The sequence below is a fragment of the Coptis chinensis genome, chromosome 3 (genome assembly GCF_015680905.1).
Source record: "Coptis chinensis isolate HL-2020 chromosome 3, ASM1568090v1, whole genome shotgun sequence".
NCBI classification, from domain to species: domain Eukaryota; kingdom Viridiplantae; phylum Streptophyta; class Magnoliopsida; order Ranunculales; family Ranunculaceae; genus Coptis; species Coptis chinensis.
Genome location: NC_141458.1, coordinates 2,441,339 through 2,458,490, shown reverse-complemented (window position 1 = coordinate 2,458,490; position 17,152 = coordinate 2,441,339). Strand labels below are relative to the sequence as shown.

General features: G+C 39.2%; 1 pseudogene; it reads right to left on the bottom strand.

Annotated features, from left to right (window-relative positions):
• Window positions 1-774: 774 nt before the first annotated feature.
• LOC147507222 (phosphate transporter PHO1 homolog 3-like) lies at window positions 775-16,763 on the bottom strand (annotated as a pseudogene).
• Between the last annotated feature and the right edge of the window lie 389 nt (window positions 16,764-17,152).

Below are 17,152 nucleotides of genomic sequence, written 5' to 3'. Positions count from 1 at the left end.
GTAAAATCAATTTATCATGACAAGCCCTTTGGTTTTTAATTCTTTGATTTTATAATTTTAGATGCTTAGATGCAAATAAGATACTATGAGGACTGCAATTTTCACCTATAATCAACCTAATAATAAATTTGATAGAGTTCCCAGACAAAAAGATAACTTACAGAACATTTAGACTGAAGCAGTTGACAAGTGAAAGAACGTTTCCAGTTAAATTGTTGTTCTTCACAAGTGAAAGAAGGTCTCCAGTTAAAGTCACAGAGCCAATGTGTCATGAAGGCAAGTTAGAGGACCCTGTAATGTTGTTATCCACCATAAAAGATGATGATCACGAGGCCACTTGGTTACTCGGTTTCTAGAGGACCCTGTAATGTTGTTATCCACCATAAAAGATGATGATCACATTGTTGTGTATAAGATACCCAAGTTAGAGAAGAACACAGTATTTCTTTAGTTGATACATCGCCGTGAAGAAAAGTAAGTCCAGTGCATATCTCTTTCTTTGTCATATAGGCTGCATATTTATTGATAATGCCTTGATACAACCACATTGACTGTGAGGTTTCAATCAGTTGCCTTCTGACTTTTTACAAATAGTTTTTTTTTAACAAGGTAACCGATCTATAGGTATATTAGCCAAAAAAGGTTGCAAGTCTAATGTAGAAGAGGCACCTACTACAAACAAAAACAAAGCAGAAAACAGTAAATATATTTCTAATGAGTTGTTGCAAGGACATTACTAGACTGTTCAATAAAAGCAGTTGTTTGGGTAGAAGCTCACTCATCTTTGTCTTCGTTCTCATCGTAGTTAAATGGAAGTGGTACAAACTTGAATGCTCATTCTCCAGCCTGGTCAGTTAAAATTTTGAGCTTCTCATAAAGTACAAATGAAGACATAGAATTCGAATACAAAATGAGAATATATATTGCAAGTGATGAAATGAAGTTGAGTTGACTGAATTTCTAAATTGTCACACGAAGAAATTCCAAATGCCACGATTTAATGATCTCAAGGCTGGCAACAATTGTAATTAAGGCTTGTGGATGAAGGGAAGATAACTGGAAGTTCAAAGATACCGTCGCATCCGAGGCAAACCTCGGCCAGGACATTCAAAACCCGCAATTTCATAATGTTGTTATGAAGCATTAAATTGTAGTCCACACATCAAAGAAACAAGCATTGCAATCATATTTGTAAAACCTACCATGGCACCATAGTATACATTTTTTCGGGAGACAAGGAGCTTGTCTCTTAACCATCGATTCTTAGAATGCCGTTGTAGGAGGCCCCAGTCCAATAACTATGTCCCAAGTAAGTACTCACATTCTTGCTGCAATAGCTGAGGAGGTGAATGCCATTACTTTCCAAGTGAGTGTATTTTGCCCATTGTAAGTTGTTCTCATGCAGACGGCTACAATAGTTGTAAAGTATTTCAAACCTGTTGTAACCTCGTATTTCGTCTTTTTCTCCTCATACAAGCGCCCGAAGGCACTACCTGAGAGGAAAACCATAGTTAATGCTAACTCATGATTATGAAGTTAATTTGAAGCAATGAAACACATAGTAACCTGAAAAAGCGCCACCAAGTATGGGATTGTAGCTATGATGAAGTTAAATGTGGCGTACACACGGAATCCTTGCAAGTATTTGCCTATGTTTGAAATCTCCCCACCATAATAATAGCAGATATAGAACTTCGAGACTCCTAATGGCCTAGACACGAGCGAAGAATAAACAGATCGGTTATGTCTTTAAAAATATATTAAAGAAATGAATTACACACTTAAAATTTAATGTCATCTGTTGAACCTAACCTGGCTAGTAATCGGGTCACCAAGAAAAAGTATGGTAATGTAACCTAAATCAAGGAAAAATGAAAATGTAATGTTCATTATCCTTTCTACGTTCAGAGAGTTGTAGAAATTGTTGATTTAAAGTTTAGTTCAATATTTACCTTATAGAGAGGAGCACGGATACTATGGAATAGGCGATTGGAGTAGGAAGAAACGACTTGGAGCGGTATATAAAGTTAAATGGGCGATTGTTATGAAAAGTACAAGCCGCGCTTGCAGGGGAAAGTCACCGATTAATTAAGTAACACATATCGCCAAGATATAACTTGTAAAGCGACTATATAAACTGCACAAGTCTAGCTTCAAATCTTACGGTAACTAATCCTAAAGGCATTAACTCTGTAAAGCCTCGTAATCTTTGGTTTTGGGGTCCATCTCCATGTCCAAGTTTGGCCAAAGACAATTCGCGAGAGCAAGTGTCGCCAGAGCTGTCTTGTGAGGAAGACTTCTATGTATCCTAACTCGTTCCTTGCTTGAAACCAAATATAAATGGATAATTGACACGATAACGCCTCCAAAAAGAATATGTTGACAGCATACATGAACATGTGTTATACAACTAATCCAAATAAAGCGTAGGAAGTTTACATTTCAAGATTAACAAGAGACAAGGAAAACGACTTACGATTTTTCAAGAGAGCACGTGTGACATATTGGAATTTATAAGAATATTAGATCAAGGGTCACCTATAAAGGGAAGCAGGTTTTCCATATATTGAGTACTACCCTTTGTTCCCATGATTCCACGTGCATGTATGATTAGTACTAGCGCCAACAAGAGAGTCTTTTATGCTGACCGAAAAAAGAAACACGGTGTATAACAAGAACGATTCGGTTTATCCACTTTGATAGCAAGTATCTAAGAGAAGAAAAAATATAAATAAATAAATAAAAACTAGTTGTCCTATATCATATCTAATAGGATCCAAGTATTTGATTCCGCTTGCTATAATCATACCCAGAGAATATGTTACTCTATGCCTTTCTCTCTTTGCTTTTGGCCTTAAAATATTTATGCCTTTACTACGGTTTGCATTTGCAAAGTGTTTGATAAAGGTAGCCTCCACCCTCTCCAAGAGCTTATTGATCTAAAAGAAAGCACAAACGTAACCTTAAAAATCAAGAATGCAATGGAAAGCATCTAACGGACTACATGGTGAACGGACTAACAGGGCAACCTCATATCAAGAATAACCGCTTCTTCATATAGTTTTAATTTAGGTCGATAAGTTCTTGATTAAAAGGTTAGTTCATAAGGGTAGAGAAGTTTTTTTCTCTCATTATATGCACAAGGAAATATTGAAATAAGAAAGAGCTTACCTCATCGAGCTACCGAGATAGGAATTATCAACCATTTTTAAATATGACCTTGAAGCATTTCTTGAAGTGATCCGCGAACAAAGGATTAGTTCCTGTCTCAGATGTATAATTCTGTGTCAATGGGAAGAGACCAATGTGATATTAAAGTCCACTCTCACCTTGTCATATTTCTTCATGATCTTGGCAAATGCCAAGAGATTCAGAAAGTTGTTCTCCCATGAAATAAATTAAGTGAAAAGAGCGCGATAATTTTGGTCTTTACAGAAATGCACTCATGGCTGAAAGAGATAGCACATAATACAGACCTCTATAAGCATGTGCCCTGGCTGCTCAAGGTCCTTGACGACAATTGGACAAACTTCCAATTGACTCCCCATTTCAATAGCCCAGCTTGCACCATTTTCCTTGCCCTGATCTTCAAATAACTCCAAGTTTTTTTTGTCAACAGCCTGCAGAGATTGTTGTTTTCAGATTTGGAGTTGATCGTAGTTAATAAATTACATGCCACCTAGGTGGGAAAAAAGAAGAATGCTTCTTTAGGCGGACAACAACTTACATCCGTATATACACACCGCTTTAACTTCACCATTTCGGTTAGTAACACTTCTTAGAAACATCATGTGCTTTATGGTTTGATCCAACAAAGAATCAATGCTACACTGTTTCATCACAGAAGAAAAAATGTGAATTACTTGAAAGCAAAAGGCAGAAAAGTCGGTAAAACCACAGCAAAGAACAGAGGATATACTACTATAAAACAAGTATACACCTTTCCAATAGATTATCTGCATATATGAAACCATTGCATCCAATAGATTATCTGCATCTCCTTTTTTCAAAATAAATCCATTAGATACCCCAGCTGATGGCTCCCTACTTCCAGTAAAATCTGTATTGCAAATTAAGCTGCTACGCACATCATCACCTGAGCCATTTGGGATCCACAGATAATCATTACAACTTTGCTGGAGAGATGGACCAAGTGCTTTGTGTAACTCGCGACTCTGTGGGAAAGTTTAAAATCCATGCAAACTTTTACGATCAGTCACCGACGGACTCGCTTCAAATTGGTGATCCACCATCTCATAATAAGGGGAAATGTTCATACCCATGTTAGTGAGAGCAGAAAAACTATGTTCATTGAAGTTACTGTAACGCCCGTATTTAAAATACGTATTTAGTTATTAATTTATTAATTAAATTATTTATTTAAAAATTCGTTGGATTGGATTTGGGATACGCGGGCCTGATTTCTGGGCCCGAGTCTGTATTGGGCTTGGATTTCAAACCCAAGTATATATTCGTATTGTTCTGGAGAATAGGGTTCTGGGAGAATAAAAAAAATAATAAAAATGGAGGCAGAACTAGAAACTCGTTTGCTAGAGCGTGAAGCGCGATGACTCGGACTCGGAGGAATTTCGTCGAGCTGTTCATTATTGTGAGTAGTTACATTTTTGTTTCCATCGAAAAATAAATAGAAGTTATATATGTTTGTTTTATCTGTTTTATTTCTCATCCAGTTAAATGATTAACTCTTAAACGTTAGGTGTTGAATTACTAAAACTTTAGGAGTAGGATTCGTTGGAACTGTTGGAGTGCTCGAACTCCGGAGGTCGTTAATGGCGGCTAAAAACTAAAATAATGGAAATCGCCCTTTTTTTGGGTTGTTCGAACTCGTTTTTGTTATTGTGGGTTTGTGTTTTTGGTTGTTTGAATCGTTTTTTTTGTTGTCGTGGGTTTGTATTGGTGGAGAGGAGTGTGGTCATTCAAGCTATCTTTGGTGCTCTGTAAAAGTGTTAATGGCGGCAAGAGAAAAATCGTCGGTTTATGCTTTGTACTTGTTTTGGTTGAAACTAGACATGGGGTTTTAGGTTGTGATGTTGGTGGGTTGATGGTTGGTGGTTATCATAGGGCTGTTGGGAGCTTGAAGGCTTGACAATGGCGGTCGGTTGATGTTGGGAGCTGAATTTTTGAGAGTTAGGTAGTAAAGTTTTGGTTGTATTAAAGTGGTGGGGGTTTCCTCCGGGACCAAAACCGCTGGGTTGAAATGGCGATTGGAACTTAGCGGTGGCCGACGCCGTGGTCTTATTTGGTTGAGGTGAGGGAACTTCGAGTTTGAGGGTAGCAAAAGATGGGGTTTTTCGAGGGGTACAAAACCGAGTTGGTTTGGTTTGGGGTGGAGTGCCGGTGAGTGGTGGCTGGTGGCTGGAAGCGGTGGAGAAGAGCTGCTGCTGGTGAGGGAGTTGGAGAAGAAGAAGACCTGTTGGTCGGGTTGGGCTTGGGCTTTGGTTGTTTTGGGCCCGATTTTAGGTTGTTTTGGTTTGGGCCGGATTCTAGTTTAAGTGGTTGGGGCCTTAGCTAGTTTAGAGTGTTTTGTTTGGGCCCTTTTCTATTTGTTTTGTATTTTGGACCAGTTTAATTAAGTTTTGTTTGGGCCAGTTCTAGATTAAGTTCTATGGGCCAGTTTCATTTGTTTTGTATGGGCCTTTTCCAATTAGTTTTCTTTGGGCCGGTTTCTAATTTATGTGGGCTGGTCCTTATGTCCCCATTTGGGTCAGGTGGAATAAATAAGTTGGTTTTAAACTTTCGGGTTCTAAGGTTTGGGCTTGGCCAGTTGGGTCCGAACCATTACCTTAGCCATGAGCCCATGAGCCATGCCCATTGACCTTAGCCATGAACCATGGCTATGACCCTGAACCTGTCGAACATGGAAACGACAGTTTGACTTTGACAATGACAATTTGACTTCGACCATGATGTGTTGACTTTGACCATGACATGTTGACTTTGACTTTGACCGTTGACCGTTGACTGTGGAATGTTGACTTTTTCCAGTTTTTCTCATATTTAAGAATATGGACAAATATAATAATAAAATATTGTCGAAGATTATATAACGTTGTTTGTCATTATCTAATTAAGATTTGACGTGAGTAGTGTGTAAAACATATATGTATTGGGCTTTGATTGTGGACTGTGGACTGTTTAATTGTGCTACATTTTATGTTGTAAATTGTATGGACAAATCAAATGCTAAAATGATGTGGAAGCTTATATAAATTTGGTTAGTCATTATCTAAGAAAGATTTGACATTGATGTTGTGTATTTTTGACACGTGATGAGATAGAAACTTTAGGAGATATAATAATTCCTAAAACGCGGTAAAAATGTATGCGTTACGTTTGAAGCCATTGTGACATTATATGATATGTTGGGATATATATATTAAATGCAATAGTTTTGGAGAAATAAATGTATAAACACTCCATTACTTTATCTGTGAGATGCTAGTAGAGTAATTGTGAATATTTCCCACGAGAGTGTGGCGTAGAGCAATAATATATTGGCACGTGAAAGAATGAAAGTGGTTATGAGATATAATTGAGATATTTTCTAAATATGGTGGCTTAGTGCAATAAGGTAATTAACCTGCATGTGATATAGTGGAATGATTATGAGTCATAAATGTATGACACCTGAATAAATTACGTAACGAAAATCCTAGAACCTAGCTACCACAACTCATGTGATTTGCCCTGTGTGGGCGTATGTGATATGATTGGCCCTTGTGTAGGGTGTATATATAAGATGTTGATTGACCCATGTGTTGGGCAATCGTAGTCGAATGGTGGCTTGATTATTCCGTTCGCAAAATAGAACGAGACGCGCGATATTTTATGCCGAATAGTGGCATTACTTACATAATGGCTTTCGTGTGAGGGTTACCGGTGTCGCGCATCCCGCTTTCGAGAGGTAGTTACACACGGAGTGGTACATTATGTAAGGGGAGGCATGTGGATGTACATGTTCGGCGTTGGGTAACGATTGTGGTAGCCAGGGAAACTAGGTAAGACATAGATACGACGTGATTTTAGTGACACGCAAAGAAAACCTTAAATAATATAATTATGGTAATATGTTGGTTATTTGTTTAGTTAGAACCTAAGGCGCCTCGATGGAGGAACTACATGCCTTATTTATTATAATGATATAGTTGTTTGTGTGGTTAGTGGGAAGTTAAAAGCCTCGATTGGAGGAACACCGCCTTAATTATTATACTTAAAGATGTTGTATTAGTCGTTGAAAGTTAAGGCGCCTCGGTGGAGGAACTAAATGTTGTATGGATTGTGTATATATTTGGTATAAGTATATATTGTATTTTAGGGCTACTCACACCAGCATTTTTATAATGCTGACCCGATTTGCATGTTTGCTTATCGGGTGTGTTCATTAAATAAACACAGTTGATAAGTCTTGACAGGTTTAGTGTTGAAGAAGATTGGTTGCTGCTCGTGGTTTGCGTTAGCGTCGCATTTCAAGATAGGCTTTGTTTTCCTTTGAGGTGATATAGATTTTCAGTCTAGACAATGTTTTTGTATTTTCATTTGTTAATATTTGTAATGAAGATGACTTTTGTTTAAGTTAAAATTTTTATTAGTTTTTAATTATCCACATATTTAAACTGTTTATGGGTTTTTGGAAGTTGAGAGTGCGTCACACCTCGGAGATCGAAGAGTCGGGAACAAATAATGTTTTTTCAATTACATTTGAAATTGAGGTGTGGCTTGATTCTGATGTGAAAAAACCCGTAGATTTTCCTCTAGACCCGGCAAAGGTCGGGTGCATCAAGTCCCATCATATCCAAATGGTTTTCATTCCACAACTGGTTTTGATTATCGACGATCTGCGGTAGTATCCATGGTTAGATCTCCAAATCCAAATGCCATTATGCTATCAATATTGTTACTTTGAACCTGAAGATAATCTTGACCAATAAACTGGGTTTTCAAGTTTTTCATCCAAGACCGAACACAAGTAAGAGGTAATAAGCTAATTTTGGTGAAAAAATAAAAAAACTGGAACCACAGGACATCACTTATTCAGTGACTTACTTTTTTCTACATTTAACATCACTTTTAAAGCGGTTTCATATTTTCTAATTTTCAAATCGTTTTTAAAGTGATCCCACTGTTTAGAGAGAACTAAATGCTCCCACTGTTTACCCAAGTGGTCAACCTACAAGCTGCCATTATTGCTATTCATCAAAAGCAGGACCACAGTACAAGCTCGGGACAATTAGCTAATTAAGACTCTTAATCATCTTGGTGCGCACTAAACATTGGACAACATATTTAGGTGACGGAGAGTAAACAAGCCATTTGGGCCACAACAACTATTCGAGTAGATATGGAGTGGGGGCTTTTGGTTTGTCGAGCTCCTTGAGGAAAATGGAGGTGGATTGTGCGATGCGCGATCTTTGCCACTAAGATCATGAGAAGGATGACCAGTGCGATTGCATCAGCTAGGGATCTGTCAAAAGGTGCACTGAACACACATTTGTCACAGAGCCAATGTCGTAAAAGTCTAAAACCTCAAGTTCTTCCCCCGAGAGGCTGAATTCGGGATTTATTCTCTAATATTAAACATCAGAAGTATAACTCACAGTGAAAACAAATTCTGTAGTTGACCGAGTTCCTGAGGAATTTGACCATAGAGTTGATTTTCCGACAGGTCTCTACAATATAATAGCATGGTTAGATTGGTTCAGAAACATTACACATGTATGTTAATGTAATAAAATAGGAAAAACTGGAGGTTCCTTACATCTCCATAACACTTCTCGATTTCCAAACTCTGTAGGAATGTAACGATCAATCTGTTCTTGCTAAGAATTCTAGTGGATAAACATACAAGGCATTAGCTATAACTTGATTTGCTCTTCACAAACAAAGAAGTCCAAAGTCTGTTTCTATAGGCCATTTTGTCAAATTCCTTTATTATAGATCTTATGGCGTCAAGAAAAATTGTGGGTTGACATCTAGTTACACATTACACAAAGAAGCCCAGCCTCTCATTTAAAATGTAGAGAAAAGTTGGGTTTTATCCCCGGCTTTGTCGTATGAGATAAGCTTCGAGAAAAGCGGATAAGGTAGATAAGGTTCAGTCCTGACTCTATTCCTAGCGGCAGGAAGAGAGGACTTCGACATACCTGACTTATCTTTAAGGAAGTGATTGAGCTTATTAGTTCCGTCAACGAAGGTAAAATTGGAAAAGTCTAAGTATAAATGGGCTTCTAACTCGTTTCTTTCTAAATAACATCCTTTCATAGTCCTGTCGTCGGTCTCCGACAAAGAGTCTATTTTTTCTGACATTGAACTCTGAAAAAAAGCAAGCCAAGCTACTCTGATATAAACCAACAGTGCAAAGGTGCATTCTGAACCTGAAATTTATAATTTCAACTTTGACATGTATCCTAAAGCAAATTACTTGTGCTTTGGCATGTATCCTCTACTTATTTGAGCTTCTTTTCAAACTCGGGTGTAATTGTTCGAAAGTCAGTCTCTAAACCTTTAAGTAACATCTCAACAGTTGGCAATGACAAAGTGTCTATTAATTCATCCAAGAAAGTCCGATAACAATCACAAATTTCTACTGAAATGCACTTTAGGTAATAGTTTGGCTACATAAATCCTATAACCATTCGAAGAAATGAAATTGAACAAATATACTCTTGTTTCAATGTCAATATCATGACCTATTTAAGCCAAGAATACATAAAGACTAAATATGGCGTATCCTTCTTTGGGTAAAAAACAAAGTGACTAGTATTTATGTATTAATGTATGTGGCATTTCGGGATAACAGGGACACGATTAATAAGCCAAGAATCAGGTAGGATGGCATTTGTAGGATGGTGAGACATACGACCAATACATAAAAAAGGGTGCAACGGTGTTAAAAGGATAACATTCTCGAACTACTGAAAAAATTGTTGAATAACAGGGACTCACAAGGGCGTCATGCTCTCAAGTCTTTCAAAACCAGGTGGGATACCTCCACTCAATTTGTTGCCATAGAGATTGCTGCCATTAAATCATGCTCTCTATTCGAATATTCACTTAACCAATATAGGACAAACTATTCAATTCGTAATCCAGTAAATAGGAAATGATCTCAAATGAACACTCTAAAAATATTTACGATCCACTATATTAAGAGGTAATATGATATGTGTTTCGACCCCCACCTACGTGGCAAACGTCCATTAGTAGGGGCCTCTATTTTATTCGTTTAATCAACAGGGCTAAAGCCCAATTTGCAATACCATAGATAAATGTACAGGCCCATTAACTCATGTGTCTAAGGCTGAACCTTAGCCACATGGCTTGCCACTAATGTACATTGATTTATGTCCAGATTCATTTCTTATCAAAGAGATAGTTATCGGTGACGCGGTTATGCTCTATCATAATTACTCAAGATACAAGATTACTTGAGCTACAAGGACTCTCTACTCTATCGATATAAATACCAAACCATTTTTCATAAGGAACTACGTGGAAACTTGATCCCTAGAGAATAGATCTTGGGTACGTAGGCAGCCATTATTTGGTTCAGTTTCATCTCCCCCAACATCAAAATCCTCTGTTTCTTAATGCGTTCGTCACCATTGCTCGTTGTGTTGAAGCGGTTTATTGCGAAACATAATTGGCGTCTGTGTGGGGAAAAAGAATTCATTATCACGTGAAACAATCAAGATGGTAAGCACGAGAAGTAGACCAAATAGTCAACATATTCCTCCTACTAACAAGAATCACAACCCTCGAAATTCAAATCGGCCGATGCATGAACCGTTGAACAATCAAGTTGCTCCTAGTAGTAGGATCAATTCTCAACATCCGATCGGTATGAGAAGAAGCAAGAATCACCGCCTCGCCCTCCGCCTCCCGAAAAAGCGGTACAAGTGCCGCCACCCTTAACAACCTTGCAACAAGAAAATCGACAAGTCGGTAATCCTCCATGCGGTCCGCCCGTCTGTCCATGTCGATCCTTCGGTTGACATGGATATGAGCGTGGACATTACTCTCACGCCAACTAGCGAAAAAGGATGATAAGTAACGGCCAATTCACCCCTAATACGGTTGGTAGCGAGTTATGACGCCGAGTCAAAAATTTAAATAGGAATTTGAGAAGGAAGGCGGCAAAGAGGCAAAGGCGATTGGGCGATGTTGCAAATTCAACAACATCAAGGCGACCATGGCGAAGGACGCAGCCATTCCAGTGTATGGGACCGTCTTGACGATCCACTTCGGCCGCCCTAAGCAGCGTGCTATTTCTCAAGCACAATCAACCCGATTACGCGCTCTAGGAGTAATGACCCTATTACCCATACTTATGGGGAGAATCGGATTGGCGGGGATAACTACTATCCTAGACATGTCCGATCTCAAAGGGAAGATTTACCTCGAGAAGCAATTTCGGGGAAGACCGCCCTCCTCGAGATATGTCCGACATGGTGGGAAGGCGGACATCCCGAACAAAGCTACAAAACATGGAGAAGTGGTATAATTATTCCGACCACCCGGCCAAGGGTGACTACCGCCTATCAGCGCGGGTTACGAGGGGATAGACAAAGACAATCACCGGTCGGAGTGATCGTGCGTATCGCCAAAGATCTCTAACTCCAATAAGAGATAATGGAAGGTATCATTCTCCACATGGGGGCACGACCGGGGGCGCCCGGTTGTTCGAGTCAATACTTTAACTCTAATGAAACAACAAATTGGAAGAGTTGATTGCAAAAGAACTTAACGATAGAGAGTCAAGGGATGTAAGAATGAAAAATTGATCAATGATGGCGTCGATGGATAAGTTTTCGGATTCGACATTCAAGAAGCTTACCACCATCCCAACTTCAAACAACCCGATTTTGAACTTTATGATGAGTCGGAAGGAGATCCTGGCTTGCATGTTCTATCGTTCAAAAATAAGTTGGTGTTATGGGGTGGAGATGATCCGCTCATATGTAAGCTTTTTCCATCGACTCTAAAGGGAGAAGCATTACGCTGGTTTAGTGAGTTGCCTTCAAGATCAATTCACCAATTCAATGAACTAGAAAATCAGTTTGTTAATCGTTTCTACCACAATTGCAAGACGCCAAAGGATGTCGACTCACTTTTGAACATCAAGCAACAACGTGACAAAAAGTTACGTATATTTATTATGTATGTTAGGAAGGCGCGAACGCCGCCGCCACTACCGCGAAACGGTGGTACAAATGCCTCCGAAAAGAAGCGTCCGCGGAAGAAAGTATAAGGAAAACCTTTATCCCAGACTGGACCGACCTAACAGGGAAGGCCGACCTCGCAAATTTGAGGAAAATCGCCATCCTAGATAGGTCCGACCAGGCAGGGAAAGAAGGTGTCGCGGAAGAAAGTATAAGGAAAACCTTCATCCCAGACTGGATCGACCTCGCAAATTTGAGGAAAATTGTCATCCTAGATAGGTCCGGCCAGACAGGGAAGGAAGGTGTTACAGAAGCAACTAGAGGGAAGACCACAATCCCAGACAAACTACCGACCTAGATAGGTTGGTTACACGCAAAGAAAAAGACAATCTCGGTCGGACCGAGCGCGTGTGTATCGCTTAAAATCTCTAACTCTTGTAAGAGGTAATGGCGGTGTCATTTTCCACATAAGCTCGGCCGGGCGCCTCAATGCATTTTAAATCTTCCGGATAAAATGGATTTCACCCCACTTAGCACGAAGTCCCTTTGATGTAACTTCCCACTCATCATAAAGGTCATCCGAACCTTTAACGGAGCTTGTCCGATTCATCCGCATCCGTTGCCGCGAATTTCGGCGGTGAGCGCCCTTCGGCTTCCAACGCCTATCTTTCATGGATGCTTTTTGAGGGTACTACCGGATATCTTTGAATGTGGATGACCAAGAGTTCACCGCCTTCATCACCGACCAAGGCATTTTTGCTACACTATTATGCCTTTTGGTGCGAAAAATGCGCGGTGCAACCTACCAAAAGCTTGTCAATACAATTTTTTTCCGATCGGTGGGAAAAATAATGAAAGCTTATATTGATGATATAGTCGTTAAATCGAAAACATCCGGTGATCATCTTTACGTTCTTCAACTTGTTTTGATAGACTTAACAAGTATAACATGAAACTTCAATCCGCCAAATATTTTTTGGCCTCTCTTCTGGAAAATTTCTGGGATTCCTCATGACTCGTAGAGGTATTGAGGCTAATCTGATCGGATCTGGCCGCCGTTATTGATATGCCATCACCAAAAAAAGAAGAAGAAGGAAATTCAACGACTTACTGGTCGGCTTGCCGCTCTTCATAGATTTATTTCTAACTATTCCGATCGTTGTCATCCCTTCTTCCAGACTTTAAAGGGGGCGACAACTTGGAACGTTGATTGTGAGATGGCATTGCAACAACTAGATCGAGAAATACTTGGTCAGTCCTCCTATATTGACAAGTCCTTCAACGGGTCAACCTAGTGGCATATACCTGGCAGCTACAACTCAAGCTGTTAGTGCTATTCTTTTCATTGATGATGGTAGAACCGTCTTTTTTATCATAATCAAGTTGATTAGCCGAATGGGAAAGTTATCTTAGTGCATACAGCATTGTCTTTGACAGTCATACTACTGAAAAAGGACATGCTTTGGCTTCTTTGATAGTTGATTTTCCGATTAATGATTCTCCTATTCATGATTTCTTGCGCCAAGAAAAATCTATGGAAGACATTTTGCGGCCAATAACTGGGGGCGACGAAGACCAACATGAAAACGCAATTCCTAATCCCATTGACTTATGGATTGTTTACTGAGATGGCTCCCATAGTAATCTGGGTTTGGAATTTGATGCATTTTTTTGTTAAACCCGGCGGAGAAAAGATTGGGAAATGCGGCGACTTAGTTTAGCCGCTTCAAATAACGGCCCGAGTATGAGGCTGCCATTTGTGCCTTGAGAACAACTTTGATTAATCGGGGGTAGCGAAAGCTCGGTTATACACGAATTCGCCTTGTTGCAAATCAGTTTGGTGGGTCTTTTTGAAGCAAGAGATGGCGTATGGACGGCTTATCTTAGTTTGATACATAGTCTTGCTTTCGACAATTTGATAGCATCTCTATTACTCAAAGACCGAAATGACTTACGTCATGCGATTCATTGGCTTATCTCTCCGCCGCCGTTAGAAGCGATGGGTTTGACACATCACTTTTGCAGTCATCTTTTCGTCAGTTTAAGTTTAAACGTTTTACATTTCGCTTAGTTCATTACTATCATTACGAAAAAATCGTGAAGTTACCACATTTAGCTTCGTCAGTTTACGTTTGAACGTTTTTACACTCGCTTAATTCATTACTATCATTACGAAAAAATCTGACGAAGTTACCACATTTAGCTTTGTCAGTCTAAGTTTGAACGCTTTTTACCCTCGCTTACTCATTACTATCGTTATGACAAAATCTGACGAAGTTACTACGTTTAACTTCGCTAGTCTAAGTTTGAACATTATTACGCTCGCTTAGTTCGTTAATATCGCTATGACAAAATCTGACGAAGTTATCGCATTTAACTTTGTCAGTCTAAGTTTGAACGCTTTTACGCTCGCTTAGTCCATTACTATCGTTCCGACAAAATCTGACGAGGTTACCACGTTTAGCTTCGTCAGCCTAAGTTTGAACGATTTTATGCTCGTTTAGCCTAATTTTGCAAAGTTAAGTACGCATTGGGGGTGTTTTTCTCTACATGGGGGCGTCTCGTTCTATTTCATTTCAATTGCATAAATCTACAACATTGTCAGTTTTCCACAGGTATGTTATCTATCACAACAACAACATTCAATAGCAAACGCATACTTTATTTTTATTTATTTTTCATCAAAAGAAGTTTTAGCTCTATGGTATTACATTCACACAATTACCTAATCAATTGTCTCTGTCAATTATCTTACGGTCGCTCAATTAAATCTTCATTTTCTTCTTCGAAATCTGCATTCGCTTCGCTTAGCACTTTCGATTAATTATCTTCCGCATTTATTATTTTTTCTAAGGCATTGCGCCGCTCTTTCTCAACGAAACTTTCCATCGGCTTCTAAGGCATTGGGCCGATATTTCTGAGAGGCATTTTTCATCAATTTTTTCGGCGAAAATTTTCTCCGACTTCTTTATTTCTTCTACGGCATTTGCGGTAGCGATCACCCCGAAAGCAAAACCTTTCTTCATCTTCCTTATTTTTTCTAAGGCCTTGTGCCGATCTTTTCGAGTACAACTTTCCGAAGTTAAACTTTCCGACCATTTGCATTATTTAATTTCTTTTACGACATTATTTTGACATCTTTTCACGCGAAACTTTTCTCCATCGACTCTTTGTAACTATATTTTGCTCGTAATTCCACCATTTCAACTGCGCGAAAAATACAAATTTTTCGTCGATCTTTCGGACTTAACCAAAATTTTACGACAACTTATAAAAAATACTAACATACTGTTTCATCTTTGTCAATAATCATTGGCACCGCTTAAAAAGTATTTTTCGAGTTCATCCACGGTGAATGACACTTTTTCTTTAGCCATTGGTTTTGAATAGTCACCCGACATTCTCTATCATTCTTTCCTTTACAATCCGGTTCTTTTTTATTTTCCGCTTTCGGTTAACTATTTTCGCTATCGAAATATGCATTCGCGCCGCTTTAGCTTCGGTTAACTATTTTCCGCAGATCATTCTTTTTCTAAGGCATTGTGCCGCTCTTTCTCAACGAAACTTATGTCAGCTTCTTTAATTCTTCTACGACATTAATTGACGTCTTTCTGTGCTACACTTTTCTCCATCGACTCTTTATGAATATAATTTGCTCATAATACTGCCGTTTCTCCGTGCGGTGAGAATTCGCATTACGTCACATTTTTTCGCGAAAACTTTCTCCAGCTTCATTATTTTTTCTAAGGCCTTGTGCCGATCTTTCTACGGAAACTTATCCGAGCGAATATTTTCGTCAGCGTCATTATTTTTTCTATGGCATTGTGCCGATCTTTCTACGAGAAATTTACCAAGTGAAATTTTTTGACAGTTTCATTATTTTTTTAAGGCATTAAGCCGAACTTTTTGAGCGGATTGAAAATTATCTTCACCTTATTTATTTTTTACAAGGCATTGAGATCATGCGGAGCGGAACTTTTCTTCACGGTATTTTCAGAAATATTCTTTCTCCCGTCGTACCACTGTTTCTTCCTGCGACAACAAGAATAAATTTTTCGTCAGTCTTTCAGACTTAACCAAAATTTTACGCTAACTGATAAAAAACATACTAACATATCTGTTTCCGACACCGCTTTGTCATATTCTCCGCACTTTTCTCCGCTTTCTTCGTCTTCTTCGACAGGCTAAATTTAAGTTTTATCGAAACTCAATAATTTAAGCTTAATATCCTAGCCGATCCAATTTGAAGCTGCTCGATCCTGAGCTAGATTGTGCCGTGGCCTCGTGTAGTCATTATATCTGTCACCTTCTTTCCACCTCACCAAGTCTGTGATCGTCATCGAGTTTTCTTCTCGGGTATTTTTCGCCCGTATCGTACGGTAGTTCTACCTACAAAAACAAAAAAAAAAACAAAAACAAAAACCGGGTCAGATGAAAGCAACACAGGTACGGTGTCCTTACCTTCCTGGAGCTGCACCGTATCGTGTGTACAGTTTTTGAGTTCGACGCAGGTACAGTGCACTTCTTTTGCTGGCGCTTGCACCGTATCATGTTTGTTCCAACAGTTTTCAAAAAGGGCGCCATCTCTCGCCACCACAGCGTTTCCTCCACCGCGTTTCGTGTTTTTGCACGTAGTCTGATATTAAGTGATGGTGTTTTTGCACGTGTTTAGAAAGCACGTGTGGTATGAGAATTTGAGCACTTGCTATGCATTTTGACATTGAATTGCTTCATATTCCAAACTTCTACACTGACATCAACCTCAATAATCATGGCTGACATCAACCTCTTTGACTTCAGACTATGAAAGTTCGCTCTACCTTCGTGAGGATTGCAAAGGTTGCACTGGAAGTCTTTTTGATAATCCATAACAATCTCATCTCAATCCCCTAATTCATCTTCTTCCTTATACGCTATCGAATCAGCCAGGGTTCGAAGAAGAGGAACAAGGATTTTTCTGCGCACGGATACAA